This window comes from Diceros bicornis, chromosome 21, assembly GCF_020826845.1.
Source record: "Diceros bicornis minor isolate mBicDic1 chromosome 21, mDicBic1.mat.cur, whole genome shotgun sequence".
Taxonomy (NCBI): domain Eukaryota; kingdom Metazoa; phylum Chordata; class Mammalia; order Perissodactyla; family Rhinocerotidae; genus Diceros; species Diceros bicornis.
In genome coordinates this window covers 28,997,138-29,017,921 of record NC_080760.1, presented here as the reverse complement: position 1 = coordinate 29,017,921, position 20,784 = coordinate 28,997,138, and positions in this window count along the sequence as shown.

Here is a 20,784-nt window from a genome sequence, read left to right as displayed (position 1 = left end):
TTGCTAAAAGCAATCAATCATATTTATTTTAATTGGCAATTGTCATTCAAGTAAAAACATCTAATATCACCTAGACTAGGACATGCACATATCCCTCGAAGACAAAGAAATTATTTTCAATATCTTTATAACAATGGCCACCCTGGTTCATGGTCTTTTAACATGTATTATTAGGTCAACATTCTCTGGAGAAAAAAAAAATACCTCCTCACTATTTACAGCATGAATTGGAATGGTTCTGTAGAGGACATATTTGTATATTGTATTTTCAATTATTCACACAAAAAATGCTAAGTGTACTTATCTATCTATCCTTCCATCCATCCATCTATCCATTCATCTATCTACCTACCTACCTATCATCTATATGTTTGATTTCTATAGAATGTCTACCAGAGATAAAAATATTGGGTCATACGTGTATGTAGTTTTGCTCTCAAAAATAGATTTACAGTAGTAACGTTGTCTTTGAAATTTTGATTAATGTACCACTCTAATGTAAGAGGACAATATTAGGCAAAATTTAAACTGGATGAGGAGTATTCAGGGACTCTCTGCACTATATCTGCAACTTTACTGTAAATCTAAGGTTATTCCAAAATAAAAAGTTTATTTAAATAAACAAAAAGAAAAATCAAGTTATCAACCTAAACATGTATTTGTAAGGAAATAAAAAAATAAATACATGGTGGTATATTCTTACTATACAAAAGTTAACAATGAATTAACCAGATTTATTTATATACATCAACATAGACAGATCTCATGACATATAGTTTTGGAAAGCAAATTACAGAACAATATAAGATTTAATTAAAATTAAGGAAATGCTGAAAATATTACATATTTTTCCTACATACGCATATATATATACATTATATGTAGGAATTTTATAAATCATGAACAGAATGTGCACCGAATTTATGATAATAGCAATGCAATATCACAGAGGAGGGCAATATAAAGGAATTCAACCTAATCTATAGTGTTTTGTTTCCTTAAAGAAAACCTACAGCAAATTCGTAAACAAAATAAAGTCATGTTGCTTCAAAAATACCCGTTGTGCACCTTAAACTAATACAATGTTAATGTCAATTGTACCTCAATAAAACTGGGAAAAAAATCTGTTGTAAAACCATCAAAATGAATTCCCATTAGGTAATCCTAATTTTCACGGTTTCACTCTCTGTGTTTTATCTAAATTTCTGTATTGGAGTAAATATGGAATACCCTTTGACATCACCTATTTTGTGTCTGTCAATATCTTCTAACTCTCAAATTCAGCTTCTCCTTTCCATCCTCATTAGTCTCATTCCAGTTTTAATAAGATCCTCTAACCCTCTCACAAGCCTATTGCTTGTTGCCTTTTACTTAATTGGTCTTCCTGTCTCTGACTCATCCACACTCTGACTCATCCTATGGCTAATCAATGTTCCTCAAGTGCAACACTGATTTAATCCTTATCCTGCTCAACTACCTTAAATGACATACAAGTATCAATTAAGTTAAATACAAGTACATCTGCCTGATTTCAAATAATTCCACCAAGTGGCCTCAACAGAACTTTCCAGTCTGTTATGCACGTCTGCACACTTAAATAATATTGCAGTTATTCAGCACAACCAATGCTCTTGAACAAGTTTCATGTTTTGCCACCTTCATTCCTTTCCACCTGTTAATTCTTCAGTTTGGAATGACTTCTCCAAAGACTTTGCCTCCTGAAGTCCTATCCAGTCTTCAAGGGAAAAAACATCTTTCATTATGTTCTTTGGTGATATTTTTCTGATCTTGATTGACTCTTATCCTCCCTCAAAGGTGACATTTCTTTCTTTTAAGTGGTCATAGCACTTAACTTGTACCTTTTAATGATACAGGAATATAGATAGATTTATACTTGCTTTAAACCTTTGTAGACCATTACCCCTGAGAGGTTAGGATTTATGCCAATGACATCAGTTGGTATAGTTTAAGAAATCAATTAGTCTTAATAAAGATATATTTGGATCTATAATTTACAGAAGTGAAAAATGTGCTGAGAAATTATTTAGCATTAAAATCTTTGATATAATTATGAAAATTACATGAGGTGGAAAGGTAATATGTGGAGATCAAAGTGTGTCATCTACTGACAAGTCAGTTAGTATTTGAGTAACTACCTTAGCAATCATCTGTTAAAAGGAATATGTAAAACCCCAAGTCAGCACTTCACAAAGAAAACATACGTCATTTTTGTACTTCTGAATGTAGTTCAATAAGGCTGTTGAGCTGAATGATAAAGAATTGTTCAGGAAAGCATTGTTTTAAGGAGTACTTACACTAACAACAGTAATACAATGGATTACTTATAATTATTTTTACATATAATATGGCTTTTACCATATCCTCTCAATGAAGGGAAAGAAAAGAGAATAGAATAGAAAGAGAAAATAGAAAAGAAAATCTAGCCTTTGCTCTTGACTAAATTAATCTACTTATTTCAGGAAACCAACTATTATGCCCTTACTCATTTTATGACCATATTAAAATAAAGGAATAGAAAGTTTTGGAAATTTTAAGAGGTCAAACATGGAAAAATCAAGGTGTTATAGAAGTAGAAATTCTAATGCCAAAATTTTATTTGCGATTTATTATGGTAAAAATGTACAGAGGTACAGAAACTATTTCTCTCTCTCTTTTTTTTTTTTGATTAAGTAGGAGAATAAAATATGTTCTGGCTAAGTGAGTAGAATAGACTAGCCCAGCTTTCTAAAGCTGTGTTCTGAAAAATAACTTGAAATATGACTAGATGGTAAGTGAAAAAAAGGTTCTGAGGCAAATTTGGCAAACACTACATATAGTAGCCAGCTCTTGGAGAGCTACGGTGTGAATTAGTATGTCTATAACTCTTTGAATTCTTGTTATAAATTTACTGTTTAAATTTATTTAGCCTGATATTTCCTAAATTTATAACATAGAATCATTTTTTATACAGAACATTTATTAGCATTTTTCTCAAAACAGTTTGGAAAATGCTGTACAAGATTCCCATCATCAGTCATTTGTGCATCAAATATTTACTGAGTATCTTCTACAATCCAAACACTGCTTAGATGCTGAGTTTATAGAAATAAAAGGCACATTCTTGCTGTCAAGAGTCCTCACAGTATAACAGGGAGGAAGACCTAGTAACACTTCATCATGTGGTATTAGTGGATAGAGGAAGTCTAGAGAGATGTGTTGTGGAAACGTAGAACATTTGCCTGGCCCACACTGATTGCTAACTACTTACAAATCACTGACACACAAGGGTTGGGACAAGACAGTTTTATTGGAATGAATATCTAAGCTAAGTTTTAAAGGCTAGGAAGTTATACAGACAGGCAGAATTGTAACCTGTGAAAACGAAAGAGGGCTTAAAATAACATGGCTCATTTGAAGAACAGTAGGTGATTTGACATAGAATCCACAACTTGGGAGGAGGGATGGTAAGAGAAGACACCAGAGAAGTAGGCATGAGGCAGATCCCTCCTTTGTGGCAAACTAGGACTCGTGGACATCAGGGTCCAATGGAATAATTTAACAAAAAATGACGGACATGTTTTAGACATCCGTGAATGTGTCAGAGAGGGACCAGTCTGAAGACCACTGTAGACTGATACCTACACCCCAAAATTACCATTATATAGAGTGCATTTCTTTTTTGATTGTTTTGTACAGTTCATATTTAATTATATCTAGCCAAATACTAATTCCTTGAATTGTTCTTCATTCCTTCATACATCTCCATGATTCCATTTGGCATTATTTTCTGTCTGCCTTAAAAACTACTTTTGAGGGGAAGACCTGGTGGCATAGTGGTTAAATTCACACACTCTGCTTCAGTGGCCCGGGGATTGCAGGTTCGGATCCTGGGTGTGGACTTACACCCTGCTCATCAAGGCATGCTGTGGTGGCAGCCCACATAGAAAATAGAGGAAGATGTTAGATCAGGGACAATTTTCCTCACCAAAGAAAAAAACAAAACTAATTTTGGATTTTCCTTTAATGTAAGTTAGCTGATGATCTTAGTGTTTATTTGTTATAGAAAATGTCTGTATTTTACTTTCAATTCTGAGGAATATTTTTACTGGTTATATAATCTACATTGGCCGTTAATATTATTCAGCACCTTGAAGATATTTGAAGGTCTTTAGGCCTCTGCTGTTTCTTTGAGAAGAAACTCTTGATCTTATTATTGATCTTTCACAGGTAAAATGTCTGGTTTCACTGTCTATTTTAAAAGATTTTTCTCTTTATCTTTAATTCTCAGTAGGTAACCATGATCTGCCTAGGTATGGTTTTCTTTGCTTGAAATCCTGCTTGATATTCATAATGTTTTTATTTTTTTGACTTTATTGAGGAATATTGACAAATATAAATGTATGTATGTAAAGCATACAATGTGATGATTTGATATACATATTCATTGTAGAATGATGACTAAAATCAAGGTAATTAGCACATCTATCACCTCACATGGTTAACATAGGTAATTCTTTTTTTTTTATGGTGAGAATGCTTAAGATCTATTCTCAACAACCTTCAGGTGTACATTACTGTGTTGTTAACTATAGTTACCATGCTGTACATTAGATCCTCAGAACTTACTCTTCTTAAAACTCAAAATTTTTATTCTTTGACCTACATCACCCCATTTCCCCCACCCCCAAACCCCTGGCCATTCTATTCTCTGTCTCTATGAAACTTACTTTTTTTTTCTTTTTTAGATTCTACATATAAGTGATACCATATAGTATTTGCTTTTCTCTTTCTGACTTCTGACTTATTTCGCTTAACTGAATGCCCACAGATTCAACTATGTTGTCACAAATAGCAGGATTTCCTTCCTTTTCTGGCTGAATAAAATTTCATTGTGTATATATACACCACATCTTCTTTATCCATTCACCCACTGATGGACATTTAGGTTGTTTCCATATCTTGGCTATTGTGACTAATGCTGCAGTGAACATGTGTATGCAGATATCTTTAGAGATACTGATCAATTCCTTCAGATATATACACAGGAGGGAGATTGCTGGATCATATGGTAGTTTTACTTTTAATTTTTTGAGGAACCACCATATTGCTTTTCATAATGGTTGTACCGTTTTACATTCACACCAAGGAGTGTATAAGGGTTCCCTTTGATCAATATCCTGGCCCACATTTGTTATCTCTTGTCTTTTTGAGTATAGCCATCATACTAGGTGTGAGGCGATATCTCATTGCGGTTTTGATTTACATTTCCCTGATGATTAGAGATATTGAGCGCCTTTTTATATAACTATCAGCCATTTGTATGTCTTCTCTGGAAAAATGTCTATTCAGGTCCTTTGTCTATTTTTTAATTGGATTATTTACATTTTTCCTATTGAGTTGTACAAATTCTTTATATATTTTAGATATTAATTCATTCAATATATGGTTTGCAAATATTTTCTCCCATTCTATAGGTTGCCTTTTCAATTTATTGGTTGTTTTCTTCGCTGTGCAAAAGCTCTTTAGTTTAGTGTAGTCCCACTTGTTTATTTTAGTTTTTGTTGCCTGTGCTTTTGAAGTCTTATCCAAGAAATCATTGTCAAGACGAATGTCAAGGATCTTTTTTCCTAAGTTTTCTCTAGAACTTTTATGATTTCAGGACTTACATTTAAGTCTTTGATCCATTTCAAGTTAGTTTTTATGAGTGGTATAATATGGGGGTCCAGTTTCATTCTTTTGCATGTGGATATCCAGTTTTCTCAGCACTATTTATTGAAGAGACTGTCCCTTCTCCATTGTGTGTTCTTGGCATCGTTGTCAAAAATTAGTTGACCATATACGTGTGGGTTTATATCTGGGCTCTCTATTTGATTACACTGGTCTATGTGCCTTTTTTTTTTTTTTTTTTACGCCAGTATCAAATTGTTTGAATTCCTATAGCTTTGTAACATAGTTTAAAATCAGGGAGTATGTTGCCTCCAGCTTTGTTCTTCTTTCTCAGGATTGCTTTTGCTATTTGGGGTTTTTGGGGGTTCTAAACAAATTTTAGGATAGATTTTTTTCCAGTGAAGAATGCCACTGGAATTTGATTAGGGATTGTACTGAATCTTTAGCTCCTTTGGGTAGTATGGACATTTTCACAATATTCTTCCAATCGAAGAACTTGCTTTATCTTTCCATTTATTTGTGTCTTCTTCCATCTCTTTTATCAGTATCTTATAATTTTCAGTGTACAAGTCTTTTACCTCCTTGGCTAAATTTATTCCTAAGTATTTTAAAGTTTTTGATGCTAAATGGGATTGCTTTCTTAATTTTTCTTTCAGATAGTTCATTGCTAGTGTATACAAATACAACAGATTTCTGTATGTAGATGTTGTATCCTGCAGCTTTACTGAATTCATTTATTAGTTCTAACCATTTTTTGGTGGAGTTTTTAGGATTTCTATATGAAGATTATGTCATCTGCAAATAGGCCTAGTTTTACTTCTTCCTTTCCAATATGGATGCCTTTTATTTCTTGCCTAATTACTATGGCTACAACTTCCAGTATGATGTTGAATAGAAATGGCAAGAGTGGGCATCCTTGTCTTGTTCCTGAACTCAGAGAAAAGGCTTTTAACATTTCACCACTGAGTATGATGTTAGCTGTGGGCTTGTCATCTATGGTCTTTATTATGCTGAGCAACAGTCTTTCTAGACCCAATTTGTTGAGTGTTTTTGTTATGAAAGGATGTACTTTGTCTAATGCTTTCTCTACATCTATTGAGTTGATCATATGGTTTTTATTTTTCATTCTACTGATGTGATGTGTCACATTTATTGATTTGCATATGTTGAATCATGCTTTCACCCCAGGATAAATTCCACTTGATCATGGTGAATGATCCTTTTAATGTGCTGTTGAATTCAGTTAGCTAATATTTTGTTGAGGATTTTTGCATCTATATGCATCAAGGATATTGGTAAATTTCTTTTCTCATAGTGTCCTTATCTGACTTTGGTATCATGGTAATGCTGGCCTCATAAAATGAGTTTGCGAGTATTTCCTTCTCAATTTTTTGGAGAGTTTGAAAAGGGTGAGCATTAATTATTCTTTAAATGCTTGGTAGAATTCACCAGTAAAACCACTTGATCCTGGGCTTTTCTGTGTTGGGAGGTTTTTGATTATAATTCAATCTCGTTATTTATTATCAGTCTATTCAGATTTTCTATGTGATTCAGTCTTGATAGGTTGTATATTTCTAAGAATTTATCCATTTCTTCTAGGTTATCTAGTCTGTTGCCATATCATTTTTCATAGCAGTCTTTCATAATCCTTTGTATTTCTGGGATAACAGTTGTAATGAATGTCTCCTCTTTTATTTCTGCTTTTATTTATTTGAGTCTTCTCTCTTATCTTTTCAAAAGAGAAACTCTTAGTTCATTCTGATTTTTTAAAATTGTTTTACTGGTCTCTATTTCATTTGTTTCTGCTGATATTTATTACTTTCTTCCTTCCACTAACTTTGGGCTTAGTTTGTTCTTCTTTTCCTAGTTCCTTGAGGTGTAAAGTGAGGTTGTTTATTTGAGATCTTACTTGTTTTTTAATGTAGGGATTTATCACTATAAACTTTCCTCTTAGATCTGCTTTTGCAGCATCGCAAAGGTTTTGGTATGTTGTACTTCCATCTTCGATTGTTTCAAGATATTTTTGGTTTCCCTTTTGATTTCTTCTTTGACCTGTTGGTTGTTCAGGAGCGTGTTGTCAAACCTCCACATATTTACGAAGTTTCCAGCTGTCCTCCTGTTATTTATTTCTAGTTTTACACCATTGTGGTCACAAAAGATGCTTGGTATGATTTCATTCTTCTTAAATTTAGTAAGACTTGTTTTGTGACTTATCATGTAATCTATCCTGAAGAATTTTCTTTGTGCACTGGAGAAGAATGCATATTCTGCCACTGTTGGATGCAATATTCTCTATATGACCGTTAAGTCCATTCAATCAAGAGTTTCATTCAAGTCCTTTATTTCCTTGTTGATTTTGTTTCTGGAAGATCTATCCATTATCGAAAGTGGGATATTGTAGTCCTATACTATTATTTTATTGTTGTCTATTTCTCTCTTCAGATTTGTTAATTATTATCTAATAGATGTAGGTGCTTTAATATTAGATGTGTATATGTTTACAATTGTTATATCCTCCTGATGAATTTCACCCTTTATCATTATGTAATGACCTTCTTGCCTCTTGTTAGTTTTTGATTTAGTCTATTTGTCTAATATAAGCATAGCTACCTCTGCTGTCTTTTGGTTTCTATTTGCATGGATATCTTTTTCCATCCTTTCACTTTCAGCCTGTGAATGTCCTTACAGCGTAAGTGAGTTGCTTGGAGGCAGCATATAGCTGGGTTTTGTTTTTTCATCCATTTAGCTATTCTGTCTTTTAATTGGATAATTTAATCTGTTTACATTTGGAGTAATTATTCATGGGTAGGACATACTATTGCCACTTTTTAAACACACTGTCTGATTCTTTTGTTGTTCTTTTCTTCCTCTTTTGCTCTTTCTTTTCAAACTGATGATGGTTTGTAGTGGTATACTTCGATTCTTTTCTCTTTATCATTTGTGCGTCTATTATAGGTTTTTGTTCTGTGGTTCCCATAAGGCTTTCATAATACATCTTATAATTGTCTGTGAATCTGATAACAATCTAACTTCAATTGCTTAAGAAGTTGTCCCCATTTACTACCCCCCTACAATTTATGTTGATGTTCCAATTTATATCTATTTATATTGTGTATCCAATAACATAATATTGTAGCTAAAGTTTTTATCAACACTTTTGTCTCTTTTTTCACTCTTTTTCATTCTAATTTCTTTATTTTCCTCTGACTGGAAAATGTTAAGAGATGTATCTTCCGAGTTCACTGATTCTTTCCTCTGCCTGATTGAGCCTGCTTTTGAAGATTTCTGTCGCATTTTTCATTTCATTCATTGTATTCTTTAGCTCCAGAATTTTTGTTTGGTTCTATTTTACGATTTCTATCTCTTTGTTGCAATTCTCATTTTGTTCATCTACTATTTGCCTGATTTCACAGGGCTATCTATTTTTATTCCCTTGAATCTAACTGAGCTCCCTTAAAATAATTATTTTGAATTCTTTCTCAGATAATTTGCAAATCTCTATTTCTTTGGGGTCAGTTACTGGAAAATTATCATGTTCCTTTCTCATGTCTCTTTGCTTTTTTCTGTTTCTAACAGCTTTGCATTGATATCTGCCCATTTGAGGGTGCAGTTACCTCTTCCAACCTTTCAAACTAGCCTCAGTAGGGAAACATCTTTCAGCTGAAGGTGGCTGCAAGGACGCTGGCTGGGTATGATGCAGTGAGTTTGGTTCCTTGGAAGATACAGTGGCATAGTCTCTGTGTAGCTCTGTCAGCTGAGATCAAAGTTGAGGCAGTCTGCAGGTACTTTTGCGGCCAAGACTGCAGAGGTCCTGTGGGTGGCAGTAGCAGGTAGTACTATTGACATCCTTGGAGGCAAAGGAGCTGGGGTCTTCCTCGTCTCCTTTTTAGCCCATGGGAGGAAACTCTAGCAAAGGGGATCCTCCTCAGCACCTAATCTGAAATGCTGACACTCAGAACAATAGTGGAGCCTGGGTCTGGGATTAGATGCACATGGAACTACCATAGTACCTGGGTCCTGTGGCACAGGTGCACTTGCTGTGTCTGTGGCACTGGTGTTTAAGGTGCAGGCATGTGCAGATACTTCATAGAATCAGGACCTGGGTCTTGATAGGTAGGTAAAAGTAAGCAGGTAGGTAAAAAGCCTCAATTCTGGTGTGAGGAGGCAGTCACAGGATAGCAGCAGCATGACTCTGGTGGTGGTCTCTTAAAGCTGTCTGTCAGGACCTGGAGAACTGGGCTCAGAGCAGTGGCAGTATGGCCCCAACAATGAGGGTTAGAGCCATGATCTGGGACCCCTGGGGTGGAGCTCAAGGCAGAAGCAGTGTCCCTGGCAATGATGGTTCAGAAACACAACCTGGGAACGGGGAGTGTGGCCCAGGGCGGTGGCAGCTTGGCCCCTGTAATGATGGGTCAGAGCCACTACCTGGGGCCCAGGGGCAAGTCTCAGGGCGGCGGTAGTGCTGGTCCCATATGTGGTGAGATGCTGTGGCATTCTGATCCCAGAGAGTGAGGCACAGCAGTGACTGAGGCTCCTTAGGGCAGGTCTCAATGCAGCAACAGCTCCAGCTCCAGGGAGTAGATTCATTGGGGGTACTCCAGGGCAGCTCCATCAGCTAGGAGCAGTATCGGTGGGATACCTCTGAAGCAAAGGCTGCAAATGCCCACAGTCGTGAGTCTTGCTGGGGTCCTCCTGCTCTCCTTTTTCCCATGGGGTGAAATTTTGCTGAGGGGATCCAACTTGGTGTCAAGCTGCTCTTGACTGGGGGAGGTGGTCATGCAGGTAATAGACTTCCTGTACTTTTCTATGTGGCCATCCTTGACCCTTGAGCTCTGCGTGGTTTTTTTTTTTTTTGCTTTTTTGTTGTAATCCAGAGCTTTCCCTGAGCTATTTTCTTCAGTTTGTTGTTGTTTATTGTTTTGTTTTCTTGGGGAGATGAGTGTTGGGACCTCCTAGCTCTCCATCTTGCTGACATCACCTGTCTAGGGTGCATTTCTTATCAAAAAACTGTGTATCTTCTATCCTTGCTTTGCTGTCTGTACATTTGAGGGAGCAGTCACCTCTTCCACACTTTATAGACTGGCTTCAGTAAGGGATGACCATCATCTGGGGAAAAGGGGGGCATGGTGATGCTGACTGGGGTGAGAGCACAGTAGTACTGGCTCTAGTGGCATGAGGTTTGCCAAGTGTGGGGGTGGGTGGTGGCTCCAGATCAGGAGATGTGTAGTTCATGGTGACTCAGGCAGCTGGTGTCTGAAATGTCAGCAACTGCATGATCCTTGGCAGAGAATGGTGTGAGAAGTCAGCAATGGCAGCAAGGCTGTCACGGTCATCAATGGCATCTCTAGATTCAGTGGTGAGTGTGCCTACGTAGCAGGGACTAGGCCTGGCTTCAGGCAAATATGCAACATTGAAAACTAGTGGCCTTGCTCTGATAGCCAATGAGGCTTGCATTCACAAATCTTACAGGCTTCAGCAATCAATAAAGCCATTCTTAATGGGCACAGGAACACCCCATTGCAGCTATACACCCAGGCATAGCACGGAGGGAGCAGGAGAAAATGCCCATCTCCCAGTTTCTCCCTAGAAGAGGCTAACTACATGTTTTCTCGGCTGCTACATGAGGGTTCAGCTCAGTTTCTAATCAGTCTGCATCAATGTGCTGACTACAATCCTCCCTTTTGGGACACTGACAGGACTTGGCACACACTCAGCTATGGGGGCACTAAGAACAAAGGAGAAATCTTGGATAGTCACAAAAGTTTGTGAGACAACCAGGAGCTCAGGCTAGGCTGATTGACAAGATTCATCTCCTATAAGAGACTACTCTGTCAAGACTGGGAATGGTGGATGATTTTTCTGTTGCAAAACACCAAGACATAGAATAAAGAAAAATGAAGACACAGAGGAATATGTTCCAAAAAAAAAGAACATGATAAATCTTCAGAAGCAGATCTTAATGTAATAGAGATAGTTATTTACCTGATAGAGAGTTCAAAATAATGGTCATAAAGATGCTTACAGAGGTAGAGTGAAGTAATGCATGAACAAATTGAGAATTTGAACAAAGAGATAGAAAATATAACAAAGTACTAAACAGAAATTAGAGAGCTGAAGAATACAATAAATGAACTGAAATATTCGACAACAGACTAGATCAAGCAGAAGAAAGGATCAGCAAACTCAAAGACAGGGCAGTGGAATTTATCCAATCAGAGGAGCAAAAAGAAAAAAGAATGAAAAAGAATGAAAATAGTTTAAGGGACTTGTGGGATACCATCAAGCAGACAAATATAAGCATTATAAGGGTTCCAGAAGGAGGAGAGAAAGAGAAAGGGGCAGAAAGCTTATTCGAAGAAATAATGGCTAAAAACATTTCCAACTGGGTAAAGAAATATATCCAGATACAGGAATGTCAAAATAAATCAGATAAGATGAATCTAAAGAGACCCACACTGAGACACATTTTAATTAAATTGTCAAAAGTTTAAGAGAAGGAGAGAATCTTAAAAGTAACAAGAAAAAAAGGAACTTATGTATAAGGGAACCCCCTTGGAGAATGGGCAGATTTTCCAGCAGAAACCTTGCATGCCGAAAGGGACTGGAATGATATATTCAAAGTCCTGAAAGGAAAAAAAATACCAAGCTATAATACTCTACCTGGCAATGTTATCCTTCAGAATTAAAGGAGAGAGAAAGAATTTTCCAGAGAAACAAAAGCTATAGGAGTTCATCACCACTAGACCATCCTGATAAAAATTAAAGAGTTCTTCAAGCTAAAATGAAAGGGTGCTAATAAATAACAGGAAAATATATGAAATTAAGACTCATTGGTAAAGGTAAATATATGGTTAAATTCAAAATATTCTAATATTGTAATGGTGGTAGGTAAACCATTTATAACTTTAGTATGAAGGTTAATAGACAAAAAGTATTAAAAATAACTATAACAGTTTCTTAATGGATACACAATGTAAAAATATATAAATTCTGATACTAAAAATATAAAATGTGGGGGGTAGGAGTGCAAAACTATAGACCTTCTGTATGCGTATAAAGTGAAAGAAGGAAATAACAAAGATCAGAGTAGAAAAAATTAAATAGATACTAAAAAGACAATAGAAAAGATCAATGAAATTAAAAGCTGATTTTTGAAAAGATAAACAAAATTGACAAAGCTTTAACTAGACTTAGCAAGAAATAAAGAGAAGATTCAGATTCAAATAAAATTAGAAATGAAGAGGAGACATTACAACTGATACCACAAAAATACAAGGAATTATAAGAGACTACTATGAACAATTAGAAAATCTGACCAGACTAATTACTAGTAAGGAGATGTAATCAGTAATCAAAAATTTCCCAACAAAGAAAAGTCCAGGACCAGATACATTCGCTGGTAAATTCTACCACACATTTTAAGAACTAAAACCAATTCTTTTGCAACTCCTCCAAAAAATAGAAAAGGGAACAGTTCCAATCTTATTTTATGAGGCTAGCATTACCTTGAGACCAAAGCCAGATGAGGACACTACAAGAAAAAAAAAATTATAGGTTAATAACCCTAATGAACATAGATGCAAAAATCCTCAACAAAATATAAGCAAACCAAATTCAACAATACATTGAAAGGATCATACACCACAATCAAGTGGGATTTATTCCAGGTATGCAAGGATGGTTCAACATCTGCAAATCGATAAAGGTAATACACCACATTTACAAAATGAAGAATAAAAATCATATGAGCATCTCAATAGATGCAGAAAAATTGTTTGACAAAATTCAACAGCCTTTATGATAAAACCTTTCAACAAACTGGGTATAGAGGTATATACCTGAACATAATAAAGGCCAATTATGAGACACCCACAACTAACATCATACTCAAAGGTGCTACACTGAAAGGTTTTCCTCTAAAATGAGGAACAAATCAAGGGTGCCCACTCTCACCACTTTTATTCAACATGTTACTAGAAGTCTTGGAGCAATTAGTCAGGAAATGGAAATAAAAGTCATCAAAATCCAAAAGGAAGAATGAAAATTGTCTCTATTTGCAAATGATGTGTGCTAATACATAGAAAACCCTAAAGACTTTACCAGAAAACTGTTAGAATAAACAAATTCAGTGAATGTACAGGATACAAAATCAATGTACAAAACTCAGTTGTATCTAAGCACAACAAATTGTCAGAAGAAGAAATTAAGAAAATAATCTCATTTATAATAGCATTGAAAACAATAAAATACTTAGGAATAAATTTAACCAAGGAGGTGAAAAATCTGTATACTGAAAACAGTAAGGCATTGATAAAAGAGATTGAGGAAGACACACAAAAACGGAAAGATATCATGTGTTCATGGATTGGAAGAATATTTTTAAAATGTCCATACTGTCCAAAGTAATCTACATTTAATGCAATTCCTAATCAAAATTCCAATGGCATTTTTTACAGAAATAGAATAAACAATTCTGAAATTTGTATGGAATCACAAAAGACATCAAATAGCCAAAGTAATCTTGAGAAAGAGCAAAGCTAGTGACATCACACTTCCTGATTTCAAACTCTATTACAAAGCTATAGTAATAACAACAGTATAGTGTCGGATAAAAACAGACACATAGATCCATGGAACAGAATAGAGTGCCCAGAAATAAACCCACTCATATATGGCCAATTAATTTACGGTAAAGAAGCCGAGAATATACAATGGGGAAAGGACAATCTCTTTAATAAATGGTGCTAGAAAAACTGAATATCCACATGCAAAATATTGAAACTGTACTCCTATCTTACACCATACAAAAAAAATCAATCTAAAGTGTGTTAAAGACTTAAATGTAAGCCCTGAAACTGTAAAACTCATAGAAGAAAACAATGGGTAAGATTTTAGACTTTGACCATGGCAATGATTACTTTTTAGATTTGGCAACAAAAGCAAAAATAAACAAGTGGGACTATATCAAACTAAAAAGCTTCTACTCATCAAAGGACACCACCAATAAAACGAAAAGGTAGCCTATGCAATAGGAGAAGATATTTTTAAATCACATATCCAATAAGGAGTTAATATCCAAGATATACAAGGAACTCATACAACTCAATAGCAAAAAAAAAAAAAAACAATTAAAAAGTGGACAAAGGACCTGAATAGATATTTTTCCAAGGAAGATATACAATGGTGAAAAGGTGCTCAACATCACTAATCAGCAGGAAAATGCAAATCATAACTACAAGATATCACCTCACATCTGTTAGGATGGCTATGCTCAAAAAGACAGAGATAACAAATGCTGGTGAGGATGTGGAAAAAAGGGAACCCTATACACTGTTGGTGGGAATGTAAATTGGTGCAGCCACTATGGTAAACAGTATGTAGATTCCTCAAGAAATTAAAAATAGAACTACCATATGATTCAGCAATCCCACTTCTGGGTATATATTCAAAGGAAACAAAACCACTATCTCAAAGAGATATCTGTACTCCCATTTTTATTTCAGCACTAGTCATAGTAGCTAAGGTATGAAAACAACTTAAGCATCCATCAATGGATGAATGAATAAAGAAAATGTGGTATATATACACAATAGCATATTATTCAGGCTTTAAAAAGGAAATTCTGTCATTTGTGACAACATGGATGAAACTGGAGGGCAGTATGGTAAGTGGCATAAGCCAGACAGAGAAAGACAAATACTTCATTGTATCACTTTTACATACAGAATAAAAAAAAAATTTGAACTCATGGAAATAGAGTAGAAGTGGTTACCAGCAGATTGGGAGTGGGGGAAATAGGGGAGTTTGGTAAAAGGTTACAAGCTTTCAGTTATAAGATGAATAAGATCTGAATTTCTATTGTATATCATGGTTACTGTAGTTGATAACCCTGTATTGTAAAGTTGAAATTTTCAAGGAGAGTAGAACTCAAATGTTCTCACCAGAAAAAAATAGAAGAAAAGGTAAATATGTGAAGTGATTCATGTTAATTAACTTGATGGGAGGAACCCTTTCACAACGTATACATATATCAAATCATCATGTTCTACACTTTAAATATCTCACAGTTTTGTAAATTATATCTGAAGAAAGCTGGAAAAAAATACTTGTTTTGAATTTTTTCAGGTAATTCATATGTCTTCATTTCTTTGGGTTGGGTATTGGAAATATATTGTGTACTTTTGGTGGTGTCATGTTTTCCTGATGTTTCATGTTCCTTGTAACCTTGTATTTGTGTATGTGCTTTTGAAAGAGCATTCACCTCTTCTACACTTTAGCATAGCTTTGGTGGGGAAAAATCTTCACCTGCAGGTGGGTGCAAAGAAGTCAGCTGGGGGCTTCATGAGGTGAGTTTGGGGCACAGGCACATGTGCAGCATCTCCAGTGCTTGGATGGGGTGCCATGGTTCCGGTTCTGCAGGGGACGTTGGAGGGAAAGTGCACTGTTGTGGGCTCCAGGCAACTATGTCAGGTGGGGTCCCCACTGGTGAAGACTGTGGGGGTCCTTGGTGGCAAAGTCTGCTGGAGTCCTGCTCTCCTTTTCTCCCATAGAGTGGGGCGAAGTAGTGGCCAAGGGGATTCCTCTTGCCACCAAACCAGAGCAGGCCTGGAGCATGGGATGATGCAGGTAAAATGCTTTCTACACTTCATGTGTAGTCGGCCTTGGTTTTTGTGCTCCACTGGGTTTCTGCAGCTTCTTGTCCTCTGGAGTTCTCCTAGAGGTATTTTCATCTGTGGATAGTTGTGAAATCATTGTTTTTGTAGGGTATGAGTGCTCCTACCTTCTATTCGGCCATCTTGCTGACATCATTCTTCAAAAATAAATACTTTTGAGGACAGAATAAAGTGGTGTCTCTAGATGGAGAAGAAATATGTAAGTAAATAGTTTTTAAGAGATTGCTCTGTTTTATAATTAGGATAAAGAAAATTGAGTCCTCTTTTAGAAACACTTTCAAAGGAAACCCAAGCTGAAAATAGCATAGTAATAGTAGGCTGTAAAATAATTAAAACAAAACAAAACAAAAACTACTAGGCTAAGGAAAAAAAAAACTATTCAGCATGAACTAAATTGAATCAATACCTTGAGAATTGACTACCTAATTACCACGTAATCAGGATAAAGTTGGTCTTGATTGGATAGAAACAAAAATCAACAATTACACTTGTTACCTGTCCCCTGTAATATCGTTTGGGCTTTTGCTTTTGTTCTGAATTGCTGGTAAAAATGAGGATTTTAGGGTTTCTGCTTTAAAGACTATGAGTGTTCTATGTAAGTCAATTCCATGGATTTATTAAAAAATAAGAAATAACTAAAACCTTAGTTTATCATAAGAAACTGAAACCTCAAAAACTATGCGTCCAGAAAAAAAAGACTAAAATTATAATCTTAAATTAGTGTCCAAAAAAAGTAAGTTCTGAAACAAATTTAAGTGAATGCAGCTACAGTCATTAAACAAGTTATAAAGCCACCCCAAAGGTCTAAAATTGTTCGATATTTTCTTAAAATACTTTAACATAAATCAAATTGAGTCATATTTTTACTTAGGGTAAAAAATTAGTTGTATAATAGTTTTAAAACTATGAAATTGCCAATGTTCTACTGTATTGATCTATAAAAGTGGCAATTTTATATTTCAGCTAAAAGATGAAACTAAAAGATGAAATACAGATTCTATATTTTAACAGATATCTTTCTCTTATACATATTGTAGAAAAGTTTATCATGTGGCAGTGTAATTCAATAAGTTACCACTAACCAAAATTGTAGGAATAGCCCCAAGTTAGAATGAAACTTACTTTAAAGGCTGTGTTCCTCCCCATTTTTCATAGCTGATGTCCTGCAGAACAGAACATTCATCCAAAAACATGACTGAGATTTGCCGTTTAATAGCTGTTTAATTTTGGACAAATTGGCTAACATCTTTCTCCATCTCCTTCTTGTCCTCTCTCTCCCTCTTCCCCTCTCCCTCTTTTATTCTCTCGCCCTACCTCCCACCTCTCATCTGTAAAATGTAGGAAAACACAGCATTCAGCTGATTTCACGTGGGTGGAATACACTGTATGTGAAAGTATTTGGTAAACTCTAAAAGCTCTAAACAGATATTATTTACTTAACATGCTTTTGTTAATATTATGAGTTATGACAAATATATATAATGAGTTAATAGTAAAGAAGAACATTTATAAGTGTATCTACTTATGAAATATTTTGAAAGTCTACTTTTAACAGATGTAATATCGCATACATTTCTAGAATAAAGATACTTCTGTCTAAAATTACTCATGTAAGATAAATTATGATAAATTTTCTCAAAATATAACAGGATGAAGTTTCAAAAATAAGAGGGCATTAGTCAAAAAGACTTAATTAACATGGGTCTTATCTTTAACACACTTTAATATTTAAATTTTACATTAAATCTAAAGAAAAAGAAAAACATTTTAGAGCACAAAATTATATTTTCCTTGTCTAACAACCAACAATATTTTCTTCAGTATGCATTTCAAATTTTTCCTTATTCATAGTCATCCGTATGGACTAAAGTAGAAGTAAATGTGGTAATTTCCTTAGATCTTCATTTTGCCTCGTATGTTTCAGACGTCTTGCTGAAGAGCCAGGAACCCAGCAACACCAAGGGGCCTAGATGAAGAAAAAAAATAAATCCCCAAAAAGATTCCTCTCTCTAGCCAAAGGACCAGAAAAGGAAAATTTTTAGAAAATAACCACTTTATTCCATTCAAACACCTGTAGCCCTACTCTCACTCATGCCAGCAAAGGCTGAAGGGGGAGCCAAGAATTCCACACTTGCTAGACTATAACAAGGTATGCCAAGTTCCCTGCCAGGGTGGAGTCAAAAAAATCCAAGCAGAGAGCGAGGACTTTCATCCCTACTGGGCTGTAAAAAGCCTTTCCCCCTCCCAGATATGTCAGTGAAGACCATGTAGAGAGCCTGGAATTCCACCCCTACCCAACAGAAACAAGACAACCCTCCCCCTCCCCAGCAGTGTTGTAAGAGAAGGCCTAGAGCAGAGACAGGACTTTGACCACCCTCTGGCAGTAATGAGCCCTTTATTCCCATCGTGTTAGTGGAAGCCACATAGGAACATGAACTTCTACAACCCCTGGCAGTAATGAAGTGGTGCACCCCTTTCTCCAGCCAGAGCACTGTCTTATTTAAACAGATGGCTTAAATAAGTTGCAAAGTCTCATATATTATATACAAAATGTCCAGCTTACAATTAAAATTCATTTCTTATATCAAGAACTAGAAAAATTTCGAACTGAAAGAAAAAGACAATAAATGCCAACACTAAAATGACTGAGATGTTTAAAGTGCTCTGGCAAAGTGTTGAAAGTAACCATAATAAAAATATTTCAACAAGGAATTACCAACATGCTTAAAACAAATTAAAAAATAGTATCTGAAAAGAAAGTCTCAACAAAGATTGAAGATATAGAGAAGGACCAAATGGAAATGTTAGAACTGCAAAATACAATTCCTGAATAAAAACTTTAGAGGATGGGCTCAATAGCCGAATGAAGGAGGCAGAGGAAAGAATCAATGAACTATAAAACAAAACAATAAGAAATTAACTAATCTAAACAACAAAAAGTAAATAGAATTTTAAAAAATTAACAAAGCTTCAGAGATGTGTAAGATTATTTCGAAATTCTAACATTTGTATCATTGGCCTCCCAGGAGAAAACACAGACAACAGAGCTGAAAAAGTATTCAAAGAGATAGTAGCTGGAAATTCCCCTATTTGTGAAACTACAGAAATCCAGAGATTCAAAAATTGGAGTAAACTCCAAACAGGATAAACCCAAAGAAATCTACACCAAGACACATCATAATCAAACTTCTGAAAGTTAAAGAAAAAGAAATAATCTTGAAAGCAGTGAGATAGAAGTTTTACCTGTGGTGAAAAACAATTTTAATGACAGCAGATTTCTCATTAGAAACCATGGAGACCAGAAAAAGGTGACAGAATATTTTTCAAACACTAAAAGAAAAGATCTGTCATGCCAAAATCCTATAACAGTAAAAATATTCTTTAAAAATGAAGATAAAGAAAAGACATTCTCAGATGAAGGAAAACTAAAGAATCTGTCTTCAGCTGACTTACCCTAAAAGAACGGCTAAAAGAATTTCTCTAAAAGGAAAACAATAAAAAAAGGAATCTCAGACATCAGGAAGTATAAATACAGGAATGTTGAAAGTTTGTTCTCGTTCTCTCACTGAAATAAACATGTCAGGGAAAGAAAAAGAGAAATGTAGGTATCCCAAAGGATGTCTTTAAGAATTCCAATAGTGGTTTTCCCTAGATGTTATAATTGCATGGTTTTTTGTTAATTTTTGTTTTAAACTTGACTCATTTTCACCTTTCTGTTTCATTGTAGATTTTTTTTTAAGGCATGTGTATTATTTTACAGTCAGGCAAATAATAAAGCTCTTTTCATTTTGTAAAGCAAAAGAATCCTGATATAAAAGCTAATGGCATTATTACATCTGATTCAAATACTGATTACCTTTGTGAATATTTAAGTCATTCCATCACAGTACTGATTTCTGAGAAGCAAAGAAGACAGAGAGCAAAATAAAAAAGGAAAATTAAGACATGGTCATATTTCAACCAACATATATTGGATCCTTTTGCTACATACACAATTCATGTACACGATATACTGAAAGGGGCAGAAAAGAGGACACATGTATTTGTTATAGAATAATTTTGCCTTCAGCGACAAGTATATATATACACAAAATTGTTTTGGGATTTAGCTGCAAAAATCTAAGCACAATTTCTTTTATAATGATACCATAAAGGGCAGAATCAATGAAATACAGTGAAACATAATACAAAAAATAGTTGAATTTATAAAATAAGGCATAGATATTTACTCCGTAGATAGGCAAAACTATGAATACCGGCTTGCCCAATTGATTTGCAGGTTTACAGTATATTTTTGTTGTTGTTGTATGCTATATTTCATAGTAGAAAACCTAACAGTTTGAAATCAAAGAGTCACCAATTTAAAACCATATTTTGCTATCATACCATCTATACACTTTTGGGAAGTGTACTACATCTTAAATATCAAGTTTTTCTAACTCAA